The sequence below is a fragment of the Apis florea genome, unplaced genomic scaffold (assembly GCF_048593485.1).
Source record: "Apis florea isolate Af1SG1 unplaced genomic scaffold, ASM4859348v1 contig_2495_pilon, whole genome shotgun sequence".
Taxonomy (NCBI): domain Eukaryota; kingdom Metazoa; phylum Arthropoda; class Insecta; order Hymenoptera; family Apidae; genus Apis; species Apis florea.
Genome location: NW_028256595.1, coordinates 1,128,753 through 1,153,010, shown reverse-complemented (window position 1 = coordinate 1,153,010; position 24,258 = coordinate 1,128,753). Strand labels below are relative to the sequence as shown.

Genomic DNA, 24,258 nt, shown 5'->3' with positions numbered 1-24,258 from the left:
AAAGGATAGTCTCTCGTTCACATCGATTGAGCATGTATAAAAATGTATAAAAATTATCGATAACGTTCGAATACTTTTGATACCTATTAATAGTACGTGTATATAATAAACGTATTATTTTCAAATTTTAACATAATCTTGACATCTTCCTCCCACTATACACCTTTCATCGTCTTAAACAAGTTTATTTCACGTATATACTCGTTCATAAAAAATTACAAATGTAAGCGTTCGAACACTTTTGTTACCCACTATATACACACATACACACGCCATATGGATATATCGAGCGAAAGTTAAATCGTAAAAAACGAAGAGGGGGGGGGGGGGAATGGCGCTCCTCGCTTCTCCCGAACTTCGAAACGAAGACGAAGTCGTTGTTTCCGTGTCCACGCGTTCCGCGGTTATCCGAAACGCGAGGTGCTCGTGGCTCCGCCTGGACACTGGCCGAGAACTCGAGGGCAAGTGTTTGCCCGATCTCGAGTTTTCGAAACGCATCACTCGAGTGGAGGAGTACTCGAAGCGAGAACTTTTGGAAAAGTTTCGAAAATCGGCCGAGCAAACGGCGCGTTGCCCGTGTTATTGACCTATCTTTGCCCTCCTCTGTTCCCATCGACCCTTTGCGATCCCTTTGCCTTTTTTTTCGCTCGGACGAACCGACAATCCCGCGCGATTTCACGCGCAAATTAACGTGTAATAAAACTTTTATATTTTAATAAATTTCACATATCTTTGCCTATAAGGAAGGAAAATTTGTCGAATATTAACTCTTTGCATTCGTATGTCGTCGTATAGGCGACAATTATACGTTTTACTGTTACATTCGTCGCCATACAGTCGCATTTTATTATTATACATATATTCATTAATGTAATATAATTACATTTTATATGTATAATATAATTTGTCAGGACAAGTATCGCGATAAAATATTGTTAATGTCTTTCGATGTCTTAAGGAGCATTCATCGTCCATTGTTCTTATTTTTCGCCTTCTTACATCTCTATTTTCATCGTTATTTTCTTTTCCTCTATTGTCAAACTTATAAAGAATAGAAATAATTTCGTTACTCAATAACGAAAAATCAAACTCGTCTTTGTTACAACTAATTTCATTATTGTATCCCATGCTGCGAAAAATTCAAAAACATTGAAAATAATATTTCTATCGCCACGATTCCGATTAACACCGAAAATATAATTCGATCCGTGTCTAATTTGAGAGAAAAAAATCTAACCGTTCGATATATTATTTCACGCTTTATAAAATTATATGTGAAGAGTTTAGGAATCTATTTGATATTTTAAAAAAGTCGCACGTAAATATCGCCGCATCGATCCAAGCGGTGCCAAACCGCGTTCCTGAGAGACACCATTGGAGCGCAAGGGAAATAATAAAATAAAAAGAACAGCGTTACGATTTCGACTTGGTCGCGAGGGAAGGGGAAACTGGCGATACATGGATATATATTTATTGGGAATTATTGGGTCGATGCATAATTGTTGCGGCTTTTTTCGCGACTTTAAAAATTAAATATCAACAGCCAACGTTTATCTGGCTCAATTTGGCCGCACTCACGCTGCAATCGAGACGAAAAGATCATACATCATCTTCCACCGTAATGCGCGTCCACATGTTGAGCGTCATCAAAACTACCGCCAATAAGGATTGGAAACTGCTTCCTCGTCCGCGTCATATTCTCTCGCAGAGGCGCCTACGGACCATCATGTCAATCGGTCGGTGAAAAATTGGCTCGCGAACAAAGTTCACAACGACTTGGATTGCCTCTAAGAACAGCAACTTCTTCGTGGAATTGATCGACCGCCAAGCAAATGGTAATTGAAAGATGTTTAAAGATGTTTTTGTTGAATGTTGTTGTTGTTTTCGTTGAATGAAATAATCGTTGAAAAAGAGCCGCAATAATTACGCACCGAGCTAACACAAAGCGGAGGGTAAACACGCGCGCCGAGGGAAGGCGCTGCGCGCGTGTTAATTATCGTTCACGGATTACACTATCGAGCAGATGCGGCGGAAGTGATGCAAGTTACGTGCTTGCAACACGGAAAATAAATAAGCGGCGCGCGCCAAGGTGTACCGTGGCGTGGACGTAAATAGCGCACCGGATTCCAGATTTATTTAAAATACGAGTTTTCTCTCTCTCTCTCTCTCTCTCTCTCTCTCTCTCTCTCTCTCTCTCTCTCTCTCTGTTTCTCATTATTTTTCAAGCCACTCGGCTTCCGCTCTATCGGTCACGCCGCGACCCTCGACCAAGTGGCAACGGCCGCCCGCTCGTGTCAAGATTCGACTTGGCAGCGAGCGAGATTACCGGTTGGAAAAAGTTGAGAGAAAACAAGACGAGGGATAATCAGGCCGGTTACAAATTAGAGCGGAGCGGGTCGATTATCTCGCGTGGGCGAAAAAGATACCGTCGTTCGCTTCTCCCGTATCTCGACGCGCGTGTATTTTCTCGAAGCGACCGGTAAAAGGAAAAAAAGTGAAACGACCGAAACGTCTCAAGAAAGGTCGAAGTAGTCGTTAGAAACTCTCTTCTTCTTTCTTCTTCTTGTTCTTCTTCTTCTTCTTTTTCTTGTTCTTCTTCTTCCATTTGTTTGGAAATAAACTTCCACGCGAGCTCGATCCGTGGAAAAAAAACGCAATAACGCCACGACGATGAGCATGTATTATTTATACGACGTTTTCTACGAGCAAGCTAACTAACTACCACTAGCAAACTAACTACTACTACCAACGCCACCAACCTCTTTCTCCCGAGAAGAGGAAAGAAGACGGAAAGATGGACGGAAAGACGGTTCCAATTCTTACGGATCGATTCTTCGGATCGTTTGGTCGGACCAAGAAAAACGGTCTTCCTAAACGGCGACGGGGATCGATGGAAGGATCGTCCCAGAGAGAACCACTACGTCACATCACGCCGGACGGAGGACGACTTCTCCCCGCTCCCTCCCGCCCATATTTAAATATCGGTGACTCTGTGACGTAGTGGCGTTCCCTGCGACGAAGCAACGAGCATCTTCGTGGACGAGGTGGGGTACCTGCGGTGCCCGCTCGGGGATGGGAAAAGCAAAGAATTTTTCTCTTTCCCTTCGCGGGGAAACTTGGCTCGCCGGTCTCTCTGAAAGTATCCAGACAGTGTCTTGAGAAAGGAAAGAAGAAAAGAAGAAGAAGAAGAGGACGAGAAATCGGAGGACGAAAGAGCGAAGAGAGAGAGAGAGAGAGAGAGAGAGAGAGAGAAGGATCTCGTACTCGTTTTTCGTAGAAGGTGATCGCGTAATAATCGTTTCGTTTCACAAAGGAGAGAATGGAAGAAAGAAAATCAAGTGGAAAATTAGGGGCTTAGGATCGGGAGGCGAATTCGAAAGCGCGGCTAATTTAGATTTGCGACCGCGTTCAGCCGATACCGCGGATACGTCGTGATGGAGGGGGAAGGGGAGCGGAGGGGAGGCACAACGAAGCAGCGGCACGCGTTCCTCGCTAGGCCGAGTGTAAGATGTAAAACGAGAGGCAACGTATACGTACAATCTCCGGTAATAAGTGCGACTGGCGCGCTTGCCCTGGTATGCGAACGAGTTGTACGCACGTGAACACGCCTACAGAACGATCCGAGATTCTGCGGCGAGATCTTCTCCTCCTCTCCGAACGTCCTACGCGTTTCTAATGAATTCTCGGGTATCTGGAACGATCGAGGAGGATAAAGAGACGATCGCGGATAAAGAAAAAGAGAAGATTCTGCTCTGAAACGGATAAAAGGGGCGGAGGAGGGGGAAAGAAGAGGTTCGGTTTTCGAGCGGATGACGACGTTTTTTCGATTCGGGATCAGCTCTCGAGATCGAGCGGAATTCGCATCGCGGAAAAACGAGGGCAAGAGAGAGATTTTTCTTCTTTTTCTTTTCTTTTCTTTTCGATAATAATTCGCGAGAGAAAGAATTCGAAATTTTCCCGTAATTTACGAGACGATTATTTCCGTTCGTTGCGGATAATAAAAAAAAAAAAAGAACACTCGCTTCAACCCGATTTCTCGAAAACGCGTGGAAAAACGCGTTCCCGTTTTCGATCGTAAACCGGGTGTGAGTAACCGCGGCCGTTTCTCTTTCTTGAACTATGTAACTTTGTACCTTGCACTCGTGATTTCGAAGCTTCGATCGGCGCGTAAGAATAAATTCGATACCTTCGATTTCGAATACCTTCGCTTTCCTTTTTTCCGGAAAAATGGAAAAAACGATCATTCGCTTGTGGGATAGATTTCCTTCCCTCGGAAGGAATGCGAATTGAATAAGCTTCCTTTCTATCGGTTCGCCGTGTCTGTCTATCGTCACGGCATAACGCGATCGTGCGCAAAGACAAGAAAATACGTCATGTATTTTTATTATACGAGACGAGCGGACTTCCGTCCTACTTTGTCCTACTTCAAATTAATTTTCTAGTATTTTTTTTTCTTTTCTTAACAAATTTATTTCCTCCCTACGAGGAATTATTTTATTTTAAAGAAAGTTCGATCAATTTCGTCGATTTTCTATTCCAGTGATTCTCAACCATTGTGTCGCCATGTCAGACAGTGGCTCTTCACGAAATGAAAATTATTTATTTTTTTTTTTTTACATTTCTTTGTCAATCGACACTATGCTCGATCCAAATATTTATTTGATGCTACCTTAATTTATTCTTCCGAATTTCTTATATGTATGACCACTGTCAATACCCATACATATGCTAATTTTCCAAAATATATTACAGGTACATCAATCGAAAAACCAAATAAAATTCTTTCAATCTATGTTATCGTTAGCCGGCAAATTTTTAATTTATTAAAAGTGTACCATGACGGTTGAGAATCACTGTTCTATTCCATTGAAATAAAATAAGCGACGAAAACTTCTCATCCCGACGAAAATCGTAAATAGTTTCGCTCGAATCTTCTCTCTTTTCGATCGATCCTGCTGCCCATTTCCTAGACCAACTGCTATCGTCCTCCCTCGAGTATATCGCGAGGCGCGCGAATCCCTAATCGTTTGAAACGTAAAAGAAAAAAAAAAGGAGAACCGAATACCGGTTTTTCATTTTACGAGACACGCACGCCGTTTCTTCCCAACTACGATAATGGAAAATCGCGACACGTTCGAATTCGGTTTACGGATTCGTATTCAATCGGCGCGACGATCGAAAAAATCGATTGAAATCGATTTGAATATCGGCGCGGAAGAATCGGGGAAAAACCGATGGAAAGGAAAGTGGAAATGATTGGTGATGGTGGAATTCGAAAAGGTAAAATAAGGAAGTTCGAACGATCGATCTGGTGGATCGTTGCGCGGTATTCGCCCCGAGGAAACGGGATCGGCGTGATCGTGGATCGGTCGTTAGCGGAGCCGTTATCGCCATTAAATATGGCGGTGTATCGAGAGTCGCTTTTCAAAAACATCGGACGAGAGCGAAAGACGACGATTCCCTCCGCCACGCTCTCGATCGATCGATCGCGTTACGAATCGCGTTACGATCGTACGAAGAGCGAGTCGAGGGAAGATCGATTACTTGCGATTAACCAGGAACACGCGTGAAAGAAATTTTACACAACGCCTTATTAAATTATCCAGCTTATCGTTACTATTATCCGAGCCGTTAATTCGTTAAGTATCCGGGTATTATCGCAAATTTGTTATATTCGATAACGTGAATTGCTGCTATTAATCGAGCGAAAAAATCATTAATTAGCGGAGGAATTTCCCGTTTATGAGAAAAGAGCAAACTTTTCTTCGAGTATTTCTATGCTCGAGCTTCAATTACACATGAATTATACATGTGAACGAGAAAATATCTCCAAGAAATCGCACGCTGTTCGAATTTAACGTTCGACGGAAGTTTTCCACGAAAACTAGAGAAAAATTAATACTCGCGTTGACAATGATAGACGATAAAATTTACGACGACTGTTGTTTCCCAGCCCGACACATTTCTAAAAATATTCGTCATTAGGCGCAGGTGCACGGGCCTTTTACGCGGAAGAATGAGTAAGAAGACTTCCGCGAACGAGAAACGAGCGCAATTGTGCTTTGCGGCCTTTTCAACGCGATATACTCTCCTCTCGCGATACGCGGGACTCGGTGAACCGCGATACGAAACACGACCCCTCGCGCAAAATCAACATCCGACGCAAACGTATCGAGTGGTACGATAAATAAGGCAATTACGTTGGGTAAAGGTGCGAGTCGACGATTCATCGTTCATCGTTAAGGATCGTTACGAAGGTAGAAACTGAAAGGGAAGCGATTCGATTGTAACGAACGAACCGAACGTTTTGACGGATAAAGTTGAGACAGAAAAAAAAAAAAAGAAAAAAAAATTAGGAAACGAGCTCGAGACGAGTTAATGAAGTAGGTGATCGAAAAAGAGGCGAAAGAGGAGAAATAAAAGTTTCTTAATGCAGGATCGAAAGACATGCGCGTGTGATACTTATATATGACGTCTCTGTTTATTAGCGTCCGTTCCATATTGCCCAGTTGTCGATCCTGCCATTCCTTCCTTTCCACGATCACAAGACTAGAGAGGCGGATAAGATTCGTCTTAAACCAGCCTACCAACCGATTCCGTGCTTTCAGTCACAGTGGCACGGTGTGGAATAATCGTCGAGAAACCGATCCAATTGACTAAATTGCGGGAGAAGAAAGAAGGATTCGACCGCTCGGTTCGAAGCGAACGGAAGAACTGAAGCTTCGGCAAGCGCGCGAAGCGAACAATTTTTGCTTACGTTGAACCGCTTCTCGGGATCGTGTTCGATTTCAAATCGTTGGCGTCAAAGTGGTGGTTGCATTCGTCGCCGGAGCACCGTTCTCAAGCACCGTCAGCAACGTTGGCGTTACGATAAGAGGACGCGGTGAGCTCATCTTATCTGCGCACTCCGACAGAAGTCTCCAGCCTCGAAACCCGCGTGAACGAGACACAAACAGAAAGGGAGAGAGTGTAGAAGAAATCCGACAACTCGATATTTCGCTTTCGTTGCGCTCTCGCTCGACCGTCCGTTTATCCTTGGAACGTAAAAACGAAGAAAAATATCGTATGGAACTTTCGACGGAATTCTACCATATCGATGTCTCTGTCTCTCTCTGTCTCTCTCCCTCTAGTGCCAAAATAACGAGGAAACAGAGGGCAGGTGGTCGAATGGAGAAATACGTTGGAGATCAAATTTCAAGCAACGGCGCGCGTTTATTGGCTCGCGTTTATTTATCAGACGGCGATAGAACGAGCGAAAACGAGGATGAAAGGGAACGGATGCGCGCGCATAACCAGCCTGAGAACGCGATCCATCCAACCTGACGCGTTTGAAACTAACTAGCCACTTTTCTAGGTGAAAAAGAAAAATATATATATATCTCCTTTCGAGGATCGAACAGAGTTCGCGCCATTCGAGAGGATCGATTCGCGACAAATATTTACCGGCAAATTTACCCCCTTTAGCCATCCATCGATTAAATCCTCGAAAAACAAATTTCCCCTCGATTAAGGGGGAAACGTTGCGTCAACTTTTGACTCCGATCATACTTTTCGTGGTGACGATTTTTAACTTTTAAACTTTTTCAGAAATATTCTTTTTTTTTAAAAAAAGACAATGTTTTATTTTAACTCGATAATCATCGTTTCGAAATCTTTGATATCTTATCGGTGTGTCATCTGATAAAGATAAGAGCAATTTTTGGAAGATTTAAAATCGAATTTTTCCAAAAACCGTATCCCTCTTCCCCCGTTGTCGCGTATAAATTCGCAAAACGGAATTTTTCTCTTTCTCTTCAGCGCGGTATCCGTTTAACCGACACGATTCGCGTGTTCGATTCGACAGTAGGAAGCGACGAAGAGACGCGTGAGAACCGAGAGTGTCGCCCTCTCGTTTAATTGCACCGCGGTGCGTAAGCGTATCCCCGTGTACGCAAAAGCGTATTGCGGCCCATTAATTAACCGAGCGCGTTGCTCTCCGTGGAGACGTTATTACGAGGTATTCGCGCGTCGTAGATCTTCCCAAGTGAACCGGAGACGATCGGGCGAATCGATACGGTACAGTACAGTACAGTAGAGAGACCAGACGTGGCGTGTAACGTTGCGACGGTTAATTTGGCCGAGGGGAGCTTGGAAACTCGGGGTGTCGAGTGAAAACTCGTTTGTAACAGTGTAAATTTTCCATATATACGCGTCGCGTATCGCGTAGCACGCAGTCAAGTAAGTAGTAAGCGCTCGAAGGTAGGAATTAGCACTGTGCGTATGCGGTTCAGCGCTAATTACAAACGAGATACACGCGGCTGGGTGTACAACGTTTCCAGCCCTGTTGGGAAGCTTCTCGGCTGGAATCGGGGGCTCACGAGCCTGGATCTCATTCCTGCGAGGCGAAAAAAGCGTGTGTTAATTATCTCTCAACGAGCCTTTCTTCGAAAAAAGAAATTCGCCGCTTCGAAAAATTCGATTCGAAATGGTTTAACGGCCGATTCGATTGGTTCGTCGATTAATAAAAAAATCGTGGATCGACAATCACATATCGAGGGATCCAAGTTTTCGATCCAAGTTCGAAATTGACTCGAAGGGGACCACCTCGTCCCGCAGGCAAATTATTTCTCCGCATCGTGACCGGGATAAGTTATCGTCGCGGGCACAATTTACCGTGGTGGTGCATCGTTACGGGGTACGGTCGGTCGCGGTTGAACGGCCACCGAGAAAAAATGACCACCGGGCGCCGTGAACGATTCGCTTAATGGAGAAAGCGACCGCAAAGGATATCGACCAGTTTCCGGAAGAGGGGGAGAGGGATTAAAAGTTTATCAGGATAAACGACCGAGTCCGGGGGTCAATCGTGGTTCGTGCAAGATGAAAGAACCGTAGCACGGCGCGTAAATAACGGTGAATCGGACGATTATTAACGGAAAGCGGAACGCGTGGAAAATTTTTCTCGCTTTTTCGCGAGAATAAAAATTATGCAACGTTTTTTACCACGCATCAACCGATTTCTATTCTTTTCTCTCTCTCTCTCATATATATATAGAAATAAAGTGTAATAACATTCACCGCTTTCGCGAAGAATAAAGTTTTTAGAATAGAGTTATCGTACGAAATTTCTCTGCGCGGATAAATTAACGCGCGAAACGATTCTATGTTGAACGTCGAGCTACAACTTGTAACCGAAGCTACGCTTACGGAATATCTTCTGGTCGCTCGATCGAGCGTTTATTAATCGAAGGGGCCTTGGCTCGGTTTAAACTCAATTGGCAATTGTGCCAAACGAGAAACAAAATTACACGAGGCTAAGCGCCACACATTGTTTCGAAACTTTTTCTATTCCGTTCGTTGCTAAATTTTTATCCCCTTTAGTTCCTAGCTAACTAGCAAAATCCATCTACGGATCGTGGCCACGGTTGAAGATGCTCGTACGAAGAGAATTCAAAACGCGTCGCAATTGGTAGTTTCGTGGTTCGGGTCCCGGTACTAATTAAAGCGGCAACGTACGGAACGTAATAGAGAAGAGAGAGAGAGAGAGAGAGAGAGACGAGCGCCATAAGACGAGTGCACACGAGCACCGTAGATGAGCCGAGAGCGCTCACGCGCTTCGAAGAGGCAAGGTATATCGAAACGGTTCATTGTTCGGCTCGCAATGACCGAGTGGCCAAGTATGAGGGTCAGGGGCGCGAGGAGCAAAAGGAGAGAAAGACTCGAGACTGCGTACACCGAACGTACACTCGAACCGTAAGAACCGAACCAACAAAGCACGAGCATCGCTCGCACTCTGGTCATCCTCCGTTCTTTCTTTTTTTTTCTCTCGTTTTCTCTTTCCGTTCATTTCCCTTTTACGATCTTACGTTTCTACGATTCTTTTCCCCAGGTTTGTGAACAGGTTTCGTTCCAGCAAAGTCGCGCGATTCGAGTCACGATTCCCCTTGGTTTCGCGTTTGTCCATCCATTCGTCGCGCGCATACCTATATATATATATATATATATATATATATATATACCCCTCTCGCGATAAAGAAGTTTCCTCGTTTCCACGCGATTGTTCGACGAAGTTCAAAAGTATGAAAAGTGAAGTATGGTAACCGAGGCCATTAAAGAATTAATTCCCTGTTCGTGGAACCGTCTTCCATCAAAGGTATTTAAAGTTAAATCGATCGGTTTAAATTCTCGCGGATCGATCGACCGTTACGCCGCGAAGGGATCTGTTTTCGCGTTAATTAACGGCATCCAAGTTATCGGGTTGGCGAGTCGTCGGCCATTATAACGGGCGATCGTTTTAACGGCCCGCTTAGAATTTTTCATCGAAAGGAGCCATTTTCCACGTGCCGCCATCTCGCGAGAATAAATTAGAAAACTTTAATTAACCCAAATCGCAACGAAACGGAACGAATTTCAATTTGTACGGATACGCAACGCTCCATTTTCCTCGCTCCATTCCTTCCATTCCATCGTGCAACATTCGCGTCACTCGCTACGATCCTTAATGCCTTCCAACTTATCGACCGTTCTTTCGCACTCCAATATCCCAGAAACACGCTTCTTTCTTCTATCGGACTTTATATATTCGATGGACGGCGCAAAAACAATCGGGCTAAGAGGACGAACATTTTTTTTTTTCGATTCACCAGCCTCGTCATCGTCCATACTCCTCGGGTTACCATCCATCCACGCTTCGAATCCAATTTCGTATCGTTCGAGCCGTGATCCTCCACCCCAAGTAACGATAGTAACCAGTTTAGGCCCACCCTATTTCGTCCCACGGATTAATCTTGATAGGCGATATCCGGGTTCCGTGCCGACATCCTGTAAATGAAATTTCTTCCGGGGTAACCCGATTTCGCGCGGATCGATCGGAAATGGAAGTCGAGACGAGAACCGAGTTCGCGACAGACACCTTGTATATGGTTCGCAGAGCGTGGAATCGCGTCACAGAGAGGTTCGGTTGGCCGATACACGCAGACCATGGAAAGAAACATACGTTTATATTTTATATATATATATAATATATATATGTATATATATACATATACATATATATATATATATATGTATAACATGGAAGCTAGGAAGCACGTAAGACGAGTGCAGCTCTTCTAACGGTAATTCCTTTAGACCAGTACCGCAACTTGTGCAACCCAGAAGAGTGGATGCTTCTGCTGCCGCTGTTTCTTCTGTTACCGAACGCTACGACCGACCGGCTATCTCGAGAAACGAGCCAATCATCCGTCCGCCGCTTCTTTCCTCTCGCTCCCTTTTCCTTTCTTCTTCTTTCTCTCTTTTCCCTCGACTACGAGAGAGCATTCGTTCCGATGCGGCTGCCGAGAGAGGGAATCTCGCCGCCGAGGGGGCAAGGGACTCGGGCCAGGAGATGTCGACCAGGAAAAGTAACAGTAACCTTCTCGTCCCGTGCTACCGTGAACTTGCTCGACCTCGTTGCAATTACCTTGCGATTCTTGACGCTTCGATCGTGCATCCCTGCGCCACGTTAATTATTGCTTCCTTCGCTTCCTTCTCCAACACGAGGAAAGACTCTGCTTTCTATTTCCACTTCGAACAACCACTTGGAAAATATTTGACGAGGTAGAGACGTCGCGATCGCAACGATTCGAGAACGAAACGTTCGTCGCTCTCTTCGTTTTCTTTTTCCACGAGCGTTTACATTTAGATCGTTTGGCCGGCGACCAAAGCTCGCGGTGACGGCTCTCATAGACAAAAGTACCGGGCTCGATCGAGAATACACGCAGTGTCGGGTTACATCGACTCTCGACTCTTCCACCGTTCCGTCCTTCGATCACGCGGAATTATTGGTATCCATGCTCATCTCGCCTAACCGTCCATTCGTCTTTTTTCTCCCTCTCGCGGCAAAAAGAGCAAACTTACGTACGCGTGGATAACGGTCATCTACGAGCAAATCCTACCGACTTTTTTCCCAACTATGACTTTCAAGAATCCGTGGTTCGTTCCCTCGTCCGTAATTGGCCGAGTACAACGACGAATGGAGAATCACGCATTTAAGGCGTGCAAATTAATTCCAAAGATTTATATTATTAGTTTCGAATTAAATTCTTAAACGTAATAATAAGATAGAAAAAAAGCGAAAGGAAATTCTTGCGGCCGGGGATCAATTTTTAATCCCTCGCTCCATTGATACTCTCGATCCACTTGACTTCAAATATATTATTCGTGCGCCAGACTCGCCATAATAGACGCAATTGTTTGTTTCGCGTTTTCCTCGGATCGACACCCGCCATTACCATCAGAGAGAAAGAGCTCAAACTCGCAGTTACATGTTCCATCGCGCGTCGTAGATTTCACGTTTATCTCGAAACTAGTTTTCCAATTTCCTGTCGCTCTCGAAACGGGTCAACCCTGCTCCTCCTCCTCCGCCTTGTTTATTCAATAATTTACGCGAAAGTGGAGGAGGAAACGTTCCAATTTTAAATACTTTGAACGAAGAAGGATCGAACTATCGTACGTTTCGAACGCTTCGTTCAAAGGCAATCGCGTTGCGAAAGTTCAACCACGACACGGCCAATTGGCAATTGCATCGTCTGATAACATAATGGACGGAATGGAGGGACGGATGCGTGCACGCATTTGTCGCATCTACGCGGTGCGTTTCGCTCTGGTTATAAGTGGTGAATGGACGTGGTGGCATGGCGTTTCACTGGCGTACAACGCTTGGTCGAATCAGTGCTAGGAAAAGAGATGGGGATTAAATTATGGAGGGGCTCAATGGACGGAATAAAATGCGTTAAATAGGTTGTTCGAGCTGGCCGTTACTCGCGGAGGTGTCTGTGTCTTCCTTCGAGGGTTTGTCAACGGTTTATCAATCGTATTCAAGCGCGCAGAGTTCCGGCTCGTTTCGTTTCGAGCGAAATATTCCCCAATGCGCTGCGGTCGGTTCGCGTCTTTATCGAAGCCATCGAAACATGTTCGAGACAAGACCAATCTTGACTTTGGATATCGATCGACCGTTTCATTCCAATTAATTATCGTACCAACAACTTGGATATTTAGAAATATTATTTTCCATCAGAACTTTCGAAACAATTATCGCGTATTAATAATTGTATAAAAAATAAAGACGCGCTGTTGCCGCTCTTGCTTTGAAGCGAACCGAAACGCTCCGTGCTCGAACGTACAACACGAGCCATTAATCGCTTCCTTCAGATACATGAAACGATGCGATAATTTATACCTTCCGTGAAAATCCAACGATCGACTCTTATCCTTGACCTTGGAAACTCGCGCGTATTTAGACGAAACGAAACGAAAATTGGATCGTTATCACATATAATAAAAAAAAATATCGAACAAATAAATATTCCAATCTCAACTTTTTCTTCTCGACCATCGATTTTTCGTATTGCAATAAGTGAAATAACGACGGGGAATCAAACGTTCCGTTTTTGGAGAGAACGTGTCGCAATTTTTTACTCACCCGACATGACGCTCGATGGAAAGTTTTCCCTCGTCGCGTTTCGTGCGTTCTCGTTTACGTTTTACAATTGAGCGCAGCGCGGCTCGATGAACGAGGGAGCGCGCATCATCATCGGGATTATTACAGCTTCCGGTGCTGTTAAGCGAATCTATAGAGGGTACATTGTCGCGGAAGCTGGTGTAACTCCGTCATCGTTGCGTCACCGAAACCTGCCACGCGTACTGCTACTATCTTCCCATCGATCATTCGACGGGAAAAAAGTGCACGATTTCGTTTCGTGCCCATAAAACATGGCACGTAAAGTGGAAGCCAAGAAGGAAAAGAAGAAGGGGAAGAGGAGAATAAGAGGAGAAGCAGGGATCGAAGGGGAGGGGGAAGAGGCGGGTCCTGTTCCTCGGCCCAGAAATCGCAACGACGACGATCTCTCGCGCGGGAATTATCGAAAATTCGAAGGAAGGAATTCGGTGGGACGCGAGAGAGCTGCCAATTTGGCAGCGCGTTCGTGGCGATAAATCAGCCTTTAACCGCTCAGGGTTGACCGGTTACCTGGGCTACGTGTATCCGCGTTCCTTCCATCCCCGTTGTCACGGTGCGCCGAGCGAAAAAACGTCAATTTATTCCGGCGTTTCTCGGTAATAACCGTAGAGGAAGTTGTTCACTCTTTCGGTTTTTGGATCGACCACGCTTAGCGGTATCCCCTCCCCTCTCTTTCTTTTCTCTTCTCTTTTTTGCAATTTCAAACAACTCCCACGAAGAGGGAGAAAAGAAACGGAGAAGATCGTGCGAGAAGTGAGGCGAAACTCGAAGAGGGAAAAATGGTATTAGCGGAAATTTTAGGTTAACGAGCGAGGGAAGGAGAGAGAGAGAGAGAGAGAGGGGTTCTTCGTTTTCGAAGTCGAACGGCGAAGAATGCGGCCGAGCGACAGGAGAATGGGGATCCACCCGGGATCGATGATCGAGACCACCGATTGTTCCGCTCCGCGTGGACCCTCGATCCTTTTCACGGCCGATACAATGCACATCCTACGATGCGAGGAGAGGAGAGAGAATACACGCAACGCCAGCTGCCCTTTCCCCGTCGTTAAAACCGTACTTTTGCTTGGATGACGATTAATAAGACAGCGACGATGAAAAGACGATGGGAGAGAGAGAGAGAGAGAGAATCGCGTGAATTCCGTTTGAAAAGAGGAGGGGATATAGCGTATGGAACGAAGAAGGAAGGTGAAAAAGAAGGAGCGGGGTGGCGAAGGTGGCGCCACTATTAACGAGCCACCGAGGCGGCCGATTAATTTCCCTCCTGGCTTCCCTGCGTTACGTTCAATTAACATGATCCGCTTGCGGGGCCGCGTTTCCACATGCCGGAGGAATGATCAGCAATCCTCTTCAAAATCTCTCTCTCTCTTTGTCCCAAAGTTATTGGATATTTAGGAAAAAAAAACTCGATATCTCTCGACACTTTCGAATCGAGGATCGAAACGAGAACGCGGAATATTTACGTTTCAATTAGAGAGAGATGAATATTTTTTTCTCGCAGCCGCGCATTTTTACTCGTGAAAGTACGAGGGTACGTGTACCGTGAAGGATTCATTTCCAGAGCGTGTCTAGAAAAGAAAAGAAAAGAAACGAAAAGAAAAGGAAAAAAAGGAGGGGAGAAAACGGAGAAACAACGAGGCAAGAAGAACGAGACGCGATAGCAGCGACAACAACAGCAGCGGCGGCAGCAGCAGCAGCACCAGCGACAAAGCGGGCGAAGGCTCGCGCAGTTTCAATGGAGTTGGAGCGCGAGCCGTGAAAGGCAAATGCGCTCGACGAGCTAGCGCGAGAGGGAAAGAGAGGGGGAGAAGGAGAGGGAAGAAGGCAGGCGTCTTTCTCCTTTCCACCGGAGCGGCACCACGGTCTCGCCACCTAGAACGAACTAGTTCCGCTCTATGTACGTGCATCGAGTCCTACATACACCGAGGGCGCTGTGTGTCGCACGCGTGAACGAAACCGGTCCCACCTACGCGAGGCGAGGGTAGTTCGCGAGGAGGCCGGATTTGCCGGACGCGGATAGAAACGAAAATATTCTAATTAACCACGTCGCGCAAACGAGATCCAGATTGAGGGGAAAAAAAACTCTCGAAGAGTCTCTCGATCGGATCAAATTGGAATCGCATTCTTTTCTCCTTTGTTTCGGTCACTGTCGTCACCGCGTTGATATGTCGAAAGGAAGGAAGGTTGCGGTGATGAGGCGCACGAAGCGACACCATGTGATTAATGGAAATCGAGAATCGTTCTCTTCCTTTCTTTTTTCTTTCCCCTCGAGAATCGTTCGGGCAACGCTTTAACACGGCCTCTCTTCGTGTTTCTTCTCCTCGAGGAAAGAAAGAAATTTCTCGCCTCGATGAATCGGTCGAAGAGAAAAATGATCGGATCTCGTTCTCCAGAAAGTTCTGTCGCGACAGTTTGCCTGAGCCTGAGCCGAGGAGGGAAAACTGGGCCGCGGAATGCGGTATATGTCGATATATTCGAACGAATACGTCGCCTATTCCCTTCCTTCTCCTCCCCCCTCGAGCTTCCACCACAAGTTTCGCTACTCCTCCAGTCGCTTTCCTTCGAGGACGAGCCGAATGGAGGCCGGGAGAGGGAAGATTACGGAAGCTCGGGACGAGCTGAAAGTTAGACGCCCACGCTCCACCACGCGTGCGTTACGTAGCCGGGGCAGCGTGGAAGATTTATCGCGGCGGTTGGAGTAACCCCGGCAGCTTGGACCACGGTTTCTAACGCCAAATCAATTTCTCCTTTCTTTCTCTCTCTCTCTCTCTCACACACACACACGCGAATTTGCAAAGAGAGAGAGAGAAAGAAAAGAAGGAGGAATCATCGTTCGAGCTCGATGACAATACTTTGAAGGGAGGCAAAGAAGGCATTGGAGGAGAGGATTGGAAGAAGGGCAGGGTTGTTTGATCTGGTTTAAGGAGGGGAGCGATTTATTCAGGGTTATTGTCCCGCGCGGGGTTTTTGCCGCGGTGGGCGTACGCCGCATCACCGAAACGGCGACAGCTCGGACCGGTGGAGTCGGCCGCGGCGCAGTTGCCCGACGTTCGGCTTTTTCTACGGCGCGGGCTGCGTGCCGGCGTGCCGGGTGCATTGACATCGCCGTATCGACGTAATATTCCCCGTGCAACGCTTCCGTATCGGTCTTACGTTTTTTTATTATAGCCTCGCCGACGACTCGTTTATAAAATACACTCGTTCGATTCCACAGCGCGTGTGTATCTCTCGTTGTTAACCCTTCGCGCTCCAACGGCGAGTCTCGATGCGTTCGACACTGTTAATAAATGGTTAGATTTTTTTTTTATCTGAAAATTAGATAAAAATTGAAGCTCGACAGTCGTGGCGAAGATAGAATATTATTTTTCAAGTTTTTGAGTTTTGTAGCGAGCAAAGATGAGTTTGATTTTTCGTTATTGAATAATGTAATTGTTTCTATTATATTGTTGAGAGATTGATGGTAAAAATAGAGAATAGTAGTATAAGAAGATGGTGAAGACAAATCGATCTTGGTAATTACTTTGTTATTAAAATTTTCTTTCTTTATACATAAAATATTAAAATCATTGTGAAATCATTTTAAGTCGGCGCTTCAACTCTCGGTTCGACGCAATAACTCGAGAGGCGAGTCTCTCGGCCACTCTTTTTTGGATCGACGCGTTTCATCTTTTTTTAAATATCGCTCCGCGAATAAATTTCCTAAGCTCTTCTAAGCGTATAATCTTCGATCGGACAGTATTCGATTCGACAGTCGTAGAAATATTATTTTCCACAGTTTTTGAGTTTTTTATGCGCGGAATGAAATCGATTCGAGCGAGGACGAGTTTGATTTTTCGTTAACGAAATTATTCTTTAAGAGATTGAAGAGAGAAGGAAAATAGCGATGAAAAAGACGGCGATTACTTTATTATTAAAATATCAGGCAAAACGACGATGCAGACTTTGATATTAAACAAATTTTCTTTCTTTATAAAGATACGCAAAATATTAAAATGTAACATCACTTTGAGTTGGCTAAGAAATTCACCGAATGGAAATTTAATTGAGAGAAATCGACATCGCGTTTAATTAATTAATATAAAAAAAAATGGAAATTATAATTTTCAAATATATCAATAATTTATGGAATGGTAATTGAATATTTATTTATTTATTTTATTGAAATGCTATTTGAAATGCCGATGACTACACGGATTGGACAAATTTGTATTACGAATTGGCAATATTTTATTGGAAAAACGAGTCATTGGTCGATAGAAGGAAAATTGTAGCAGGCGATTAACTCGGAAAGCGCTTCGAGTTTGGCAAACGTACGATAAACTGGACCTCGAGAATTGGAAATGGTATTTCGAGTAACGAACGTTAAGAAAAAAATGTATATTGAAAAAAGAAGTTGTAATTATTTGCTAAGAAATGTCCTCGACAATCCTAAAAAATTATCCGATAGATAAACAGTGATACTTTGAAAGCATTGCGAGAAGAATAATCGCTCAAAGATCGAAAGAAGTAAAAATCTCCAAAATATAATAAATAAAAGATACTAAAAATGCACATATTATAAACTGGCTTAAAATTAATAAATTTTAAATCTCGAGTGCAAAGAATTAATGTCCTTTCGCTACGCGCGACTTCTGCGCAAAAATGCGCTCGAGAAAGATCGTTAACGCTTCGAAATTGTTGGAAAAAAAAATCGATGATTTCCAGAGAAAGACGCTCGATAACTCGAGCCGCTTGTAGCAGCGAAATGGTTAACGAAAACGGATCGAGGCGATTGAATCGCGAGAAATTGGGAAAGGCGGCGTTGCGGGATAATTTTCGATCGAAACTTTGAGCGGCGATTAGAGGAGACGGTGTTGCCGCTCCTCTCGCGCGTGCCACTTCGTCCGTGCGAAAAATTGATGCCCATCCGGATTGACCGGTATCACGTTCCCGAGGTGTGATTTCCAATTGATCTCTCCACCTTTGGCAACAACTTTGCGAAAAGAAACGATTGTTCGAGGGGGAAGGGGGAGAAAAAATGGCCAAGCTAGTTGCAGCAACTTTCTCTTCCATCCTATATTAATTTCCTACAACCGACGATTGCCAGTCGACGAAAAAGAATGCCTTCCCTCGAGTTTAATTCGAAGGTGGCGTGCCAATCGAGAATATCGAGGAAGGAGAAGAATCAGGGTCGAGCCTCCTCTTCACCTATTTCGAGATATTTCTCTCTCTCTCTCTCTCTCTCTCTCGAGTTAATATTTTGCGGAGGCGAATTTCGACCCCTCGATCGAAGCTGGCGCGGTGGAACAGCAGGGGTTGGTATAAAAATGCTCGGACGCAAAGGTTGACTAGGACTGGTCGTGTGCATCGTACGCATCATCGAGCACCCGTGAAGAGGGATTCGTGGTATATAGGGTGGAAGGAAAAACTCGGCGCGAGCGGGGGCGTCAAAGAGCTCGAGCATCGAGAGTTGGGGGGAAAAAAAACTCGGCGAGAGTGAACGAACGGGAAAGTACCGGAGAAAAATTTACTTCTTCTTTTTTTTTTTTGAAAAGTTGCGCGAATACCCGATCGATAAAATATCCGAAACAAAGTTGAGGATCGAAAGGAATTAAAGGAAGATTAGATATGCTGGAACGATTGCGAGGAAAGAGGAGATTCTCATCGATCTATTTTTCTCGTTTTCCCCATCTCGTGCGGAATATGGGAAGAGGAAGGAAGAAAGAGAAGAAGAAGGGAGGGGAGAAGCAAGGTTGTTTACGCCAACCGACTGTCGCGACTGAAACGCCGGGTTATAAATTATCCTCCGAAAATCGTGCAACGACCCCGATATATTGCCCCGTCGATATTGCAGGGGAGAGGAGATTCGGCCAATTGCGTCAGCTGGGAAAACGCGTGATCGATAAACGAGGCGACGACCAACCACCTTCCATGCTCGAAATTCTTGGTTCTCGTCTCTCTCGTCTATTTACACCGGCATAAAAATTTACGAGACAGAGAGCGAGAACGAGCCGATCGACGTTACCAACCGGCCAGCGTATCGATCGAATTTCGCGCAACTGTGTGCCAAGAGAAGCGCGTGAGAGTAATAAAAGATGGGAGGGCTAAAGAAGGCGATAAAGAAAACGAAATGGACGCGAGAAGGCGCGACAGAAGCCGTAAAAGCTGAAGGGAAATGTATCGGATCGGTGCGTTGAACGACGTGAAAAAGGGGATACGATAAATGTTACCGCCACGGCAACGGGCAACAATGGCAATTATGCGTCGAATCGGATGCGACAAGATGCTTTCACCGGGCGAACATCGGTGAATATAGAGAGATAGCATCTGCGGCTATTGAATGCAATAGGCTTCCTATCCGCTAGGGTTCACCGCTATCGACTTTCCACTCTTTCGCGCGGGGCTTCGAGATCGATTTAAGCCCGCACGCACCGTTTGCCCGAGTGATACCGAAACCCGATCGTCGAAAAAGGGAAAAAAGGAATATCCTTTCCCATTGTTTCTTTTCCAAACTTTTCTCGATTCGATGTTAAGAGAAATAAAATAAAATAAAAAAAGGAGAACGCTTCGACTCGATCAAATTTTCACAACTCGTCGGGCGAAGGAAAAGGCGAAAGATGGAGGTGGAAAATCCTGGGTGGAACGATGTCGGTGGCGTCGCCGCCGGTAGCGGCGCCTATATTGATTTTGGGCCGAGGACGGGGCTGTCGGAGGGGAAGGGCCGCGTCGATGGGGGGGGCTACGACGTTGCGAGCCGAGCCGAGCCGAGCGAGCCGAGAGAGGGATGAGAGAGGAAACGCGCGCCGATCTTTCTTCTTCTTCTTTTTCTTCCTTTATTTTCGCGAGGCACAGAGTTCGAAGCAGAAAAATTTCGCCGCGGAAAAGAATTTTTTCCAACTTTTCTCTCTTTCCTCCCGGTTTTAATATCGGAAGAAAACAAGCTGCGTTGACCTTATTTCTCGCGATCTTTCATATCGCGCCGGATTCAATTTCAAATTCCAAGTCGCCGAGGAAAAAAATATCCTTTATCCACCCTTCCTTCTTTTTTAATATCCTCCTATATTACGCTTTCGAGAGCTTTCTTCCTCTAAAAAAAAGAAAAAATTTTGGCTTCTCTTTGCAGGAGTCGATCAATTTTAAACACGGGGCGCCATTCACCGCGATCCTTTGTCGCGTGTCGCTTTATTGTTTACGAGCAATTTCGCAGGACAACGACCCGTGTATTATGCAAACGTTTCTCCGAGACAAACCCTTTTTATTCTTCTTTTCCAAGGGGAGGCGTGAAACAACTCTTCTCCTTCGTCGAAATCGAGGCGCGACAACGAACATGGTGTATTATCGTGAGATGGAATTGCTTTATCGATGACGCGAGTTACACGAGGCGCAAAATGAGAAGAAAAATATTGTTGAGATAAACAGGAGCTCGATAATCGAGACCGGAAGAGAGACGGTTATTTTTAGCTATTGATGCGAAACCCTTCTCTTCCAACACCTGTTTCGAAACGTGCGATTGATCGAGAAGATCCTCCCGATCGAGGAATGGAAAAATGAATCATGGCTCCATAATTCATCGGTTTCGAACGTGGCTCGACGAGAGACTCTCTCTTATTGCGTCTTGTTTCCCACCTTATCAACGGGCATAATTGGCGCAAGATAAGGCGCGGCGCGGTGCAAGCGTATCCTTGAAACGATAAATCATCTTAGCCCAGCCAGTGTCGTTCATTTGTACAAATACCGTGTCGTCGTCGCGTTATCTCGCCGTGCATCTGGATTACGACACGGAGCGGTAAAGCGCACCGTCACGGTGATAACGATAAGCGCGGAATGGAATCTCCAACAATTTCGAAATCGTCCCTTCGTTGATTCGAGCCGAGAAACGCTCCGTTTATCTCAATCCATTGTTCCATTTCTTTCTTTTTTTTTTTTTTTCTCTCTCTTTGTGAGCCAAGCATGCGCTGCTCACCGAGTCACCTTGCGAGAAAAAGTCATTCGCGTGAATCATCGGATGTTTTTCAAAGCTGCCAATTAACCGGGACGAAATTACGGGGATCGACATTATAAGCGTTTTCGATCGGCCGACTCATCCTCGCCAATTTTCCGCGATGCTGTCAGCTGTTCGTGGATGGAGAGAGAGAGAGAGAGAGAGAGAGAGAGAGAGAGAGAGAGAGAGAGAGAGAGAGAGAGAGAGAGAGAGCCGCCGGGTTACATCACTGATTACCAGCGTTACGAGCACGTCTTCCATTCGTACCGCGTGTAAAACGTGTGAAAGGTTGGCTCGTTACGCTCGATTCGTGGCCGCGAGAACCATGAACGGAAGCCAATTGATTCGTGTCAACGATATATATTTCGTTCGCTTTTTCCACGTATCGCGCCTATTAGCCGCGATCCACGCGTATCCAACGTACGGATCCACGAGATGGCGAGGAGCTTTGGCTAATGGCCAAGCGAATAATTCTCGCCCCGTCATCCCGTGCAACGTTGCTGCGACCGGCGAATCGCAAAAATTCGCAAACTCACGTGCAAATGTCTCGCGCGATTTTTTAAAAAGTGTCCGGTAAGTGGTAATCGCCGCCTGGCGAGGGGGAGAAGGAGGGGGAGGAGGAGGTCGAATGTCAGGAACAACGAACAAACAGGAAATGAAATGGGAAAAGGATTGTCCGTGCGAAAGAAATAACGCCTGTTTCCGTCAACCTCCGCGAGGTCAGCGTCTAGGCTAACGCGCGACCTCCATCGTGGAAGCATAAACAGCAAGGAACGGCACGAGATCTCCCTTATCTGACATGCACGGCGAACGGAAAAATGCGCGCGGCATTTACTTTGCACCTGTATATTTCATCGAGATACTAACGAGATCGCGCTAGGGAAATCCTCTCTCGACGCCCGTTACACACGTCTTCCCTAGCCCTTCTCCGTGAAATACGACCGCTCGTGCCGGAATTCAACAACGGATCTCGCTGAAATTCTAAATAGACACGACACCACGCTGCGCATGACTTTACCTCGAGTCGACGAACCTCCGCCGTGTCTTTTACGACCATCCACGCCGAGCGAATGCACCACGATTGCGGCGTAGGTGTAGAACGAGTCTCTCGACCCTCTGTGAAATTCTTCGAAACGAGCGTGATTTCGCGATACGCGATTCGATACGCCGATTTCGTTTTCCATCGTCTTCCCAGAATTCTTTTATTTCGACGATTAGGTCGTAAAACGATATAATGCGTGTGCGCAAACGAAACGCAGGAAAAAAAGAACATGGGGAAAGGAGTAGCGAATGTCCCATTGGATCGAACGCAATCAGCCTTCGACGCGTTACGTAAACAAAATAAACATTTACGTACGCGAAAACCTGTTGTCAGACGCATGCAGGGGAAACGTTACACGTGCCAACGTACTTCGAGAAAAGCGTGCTCTATTTGAGTTACACGCTCGCGCGACTCGTCACCGGATAGCAAAAAACGTTTGTTTACCAGCGAAATATCCTTGGCCGAAAATTAGTGGATTCCAAGACGCAATTGTCGCGTGTTGACAAAATGTGATCGTTTTTCGAGGAAATAAATTTCGTAAAATCGGATTACATTTTGCGCAATAATAGCGATTATTGCACCACGCTTGTGCACTCCAAATTATCGGAAAATCGAAATTTTCAAGAGCTTCCATTTCGCATCAATCGATAGTTCGAATCGATGGGTAAATTTGAAAAAATTTGCTGCGATAAACGAGAACGATATCGACGCATCGACGATAGCCATTTGTAAATTTATCGAACTTTTCTTTCATTTCGAAATAAACGTTTTCATTTTCTCAATTACTAGCATCGATTAGCCAACAGCATCAAATTCTATGGAAACGGAGATATCAAACAAAACACGGAAGGTCGATCTACGACGTATTAATCGCGAACGTTCGGGGTACTTCAAATCGATTGACGACCACACGCTATACCACGTTGTGAAATAATTACGATCGTCGGTGATGAAATAATTGCGATTGTCGGTGGATAGGAAAATTTAAGTAACACGTCGATGAAAAAAGTTAATAGAAACGATGATTATAAAAATCGCTAAAGACGTGTCGTTACGATCGTTACGAAATGCAGCAAAACTCTACGTTATCGACGCGAATCGTATTTTAAATTACGAAAAACCAGAAACAATTCATTGATCGAATTCAATGGTGACGATACGTTCGTGTTTGCGTGTCACGATCGAATAACGCGAGCTAGGAAAGATCAAAGATACTTACTACTGACGAAGAAGGTGACGTTTCGAGGAAATTCGTTCGGGAGTCGTGAGAATTGCGCTGTTCAATTTCTCTCTTCTATCGAGTACCTCTTCACAAGTCGATCAAGTTCGTTAACACTCGTCCGTCCGCTGGACGGTCACACTAGCACTTCCGTAAGAACACTTTAAAGCACGAGCAACGTTAAATCGACACCCTCGTTTTCGCGCCGAGGCGCGCGTTTGACGTATATCACAAACACGGGACGATTACAAATACGTCCTACCGGTCTGAACTCACGCTCGCGACTACCCACAACCTCCAACGCCGCGATCGCAGCGCCGCATCTGGAAGCCGACCGAACCGCTTGAAATGAAATTTCGTCTCGCGTCGTATCGCGTTTTGTCCCCCTCGCTCTCGATTAAATTTAAACAGTGTTAATTCGTATAGATTACGGGCGAATATCACAGCGGTGATTAAATAAAATTAGTGATTTTCGTGGGATACTGTGGTGATCGGTGACTCTAGTTACCGCGCATTAAATACTACGACAGTGAGATGAATATTTTCTTCCAAAAATCAATCTATTC

General features: G+C 45.4%; 1 protein-coding gene across 8 annotated transcripts in view; it reads right to left on the bottom strand.

The window, feature by feature from the left end:
• Prosap (SH3 and multiple ankyrin repeat domains prosap) overlaps positions 1–23,986 on the bottom strand; it is a 99,691-nt gene extending 75,705 nt beyond the window's left edge. For 7 of the 8 annotated variants that reach the window (XM_086906607.1, XM_086906613.1, XM_086906612.1 and 4 more), the window contains exon 1: positions 23,693–23,986. The gene's annotated coding sequence lies outside the window, so the exon portion shown is untranslated. The remainder of the gene's footprint in view (positions 1–23,692) is intronic. The other variant, XM_086906614.1, reaches the window with a different exon arrangement.
• Positions 23,987–24,258: the final 272 nt, after the last annotated feature.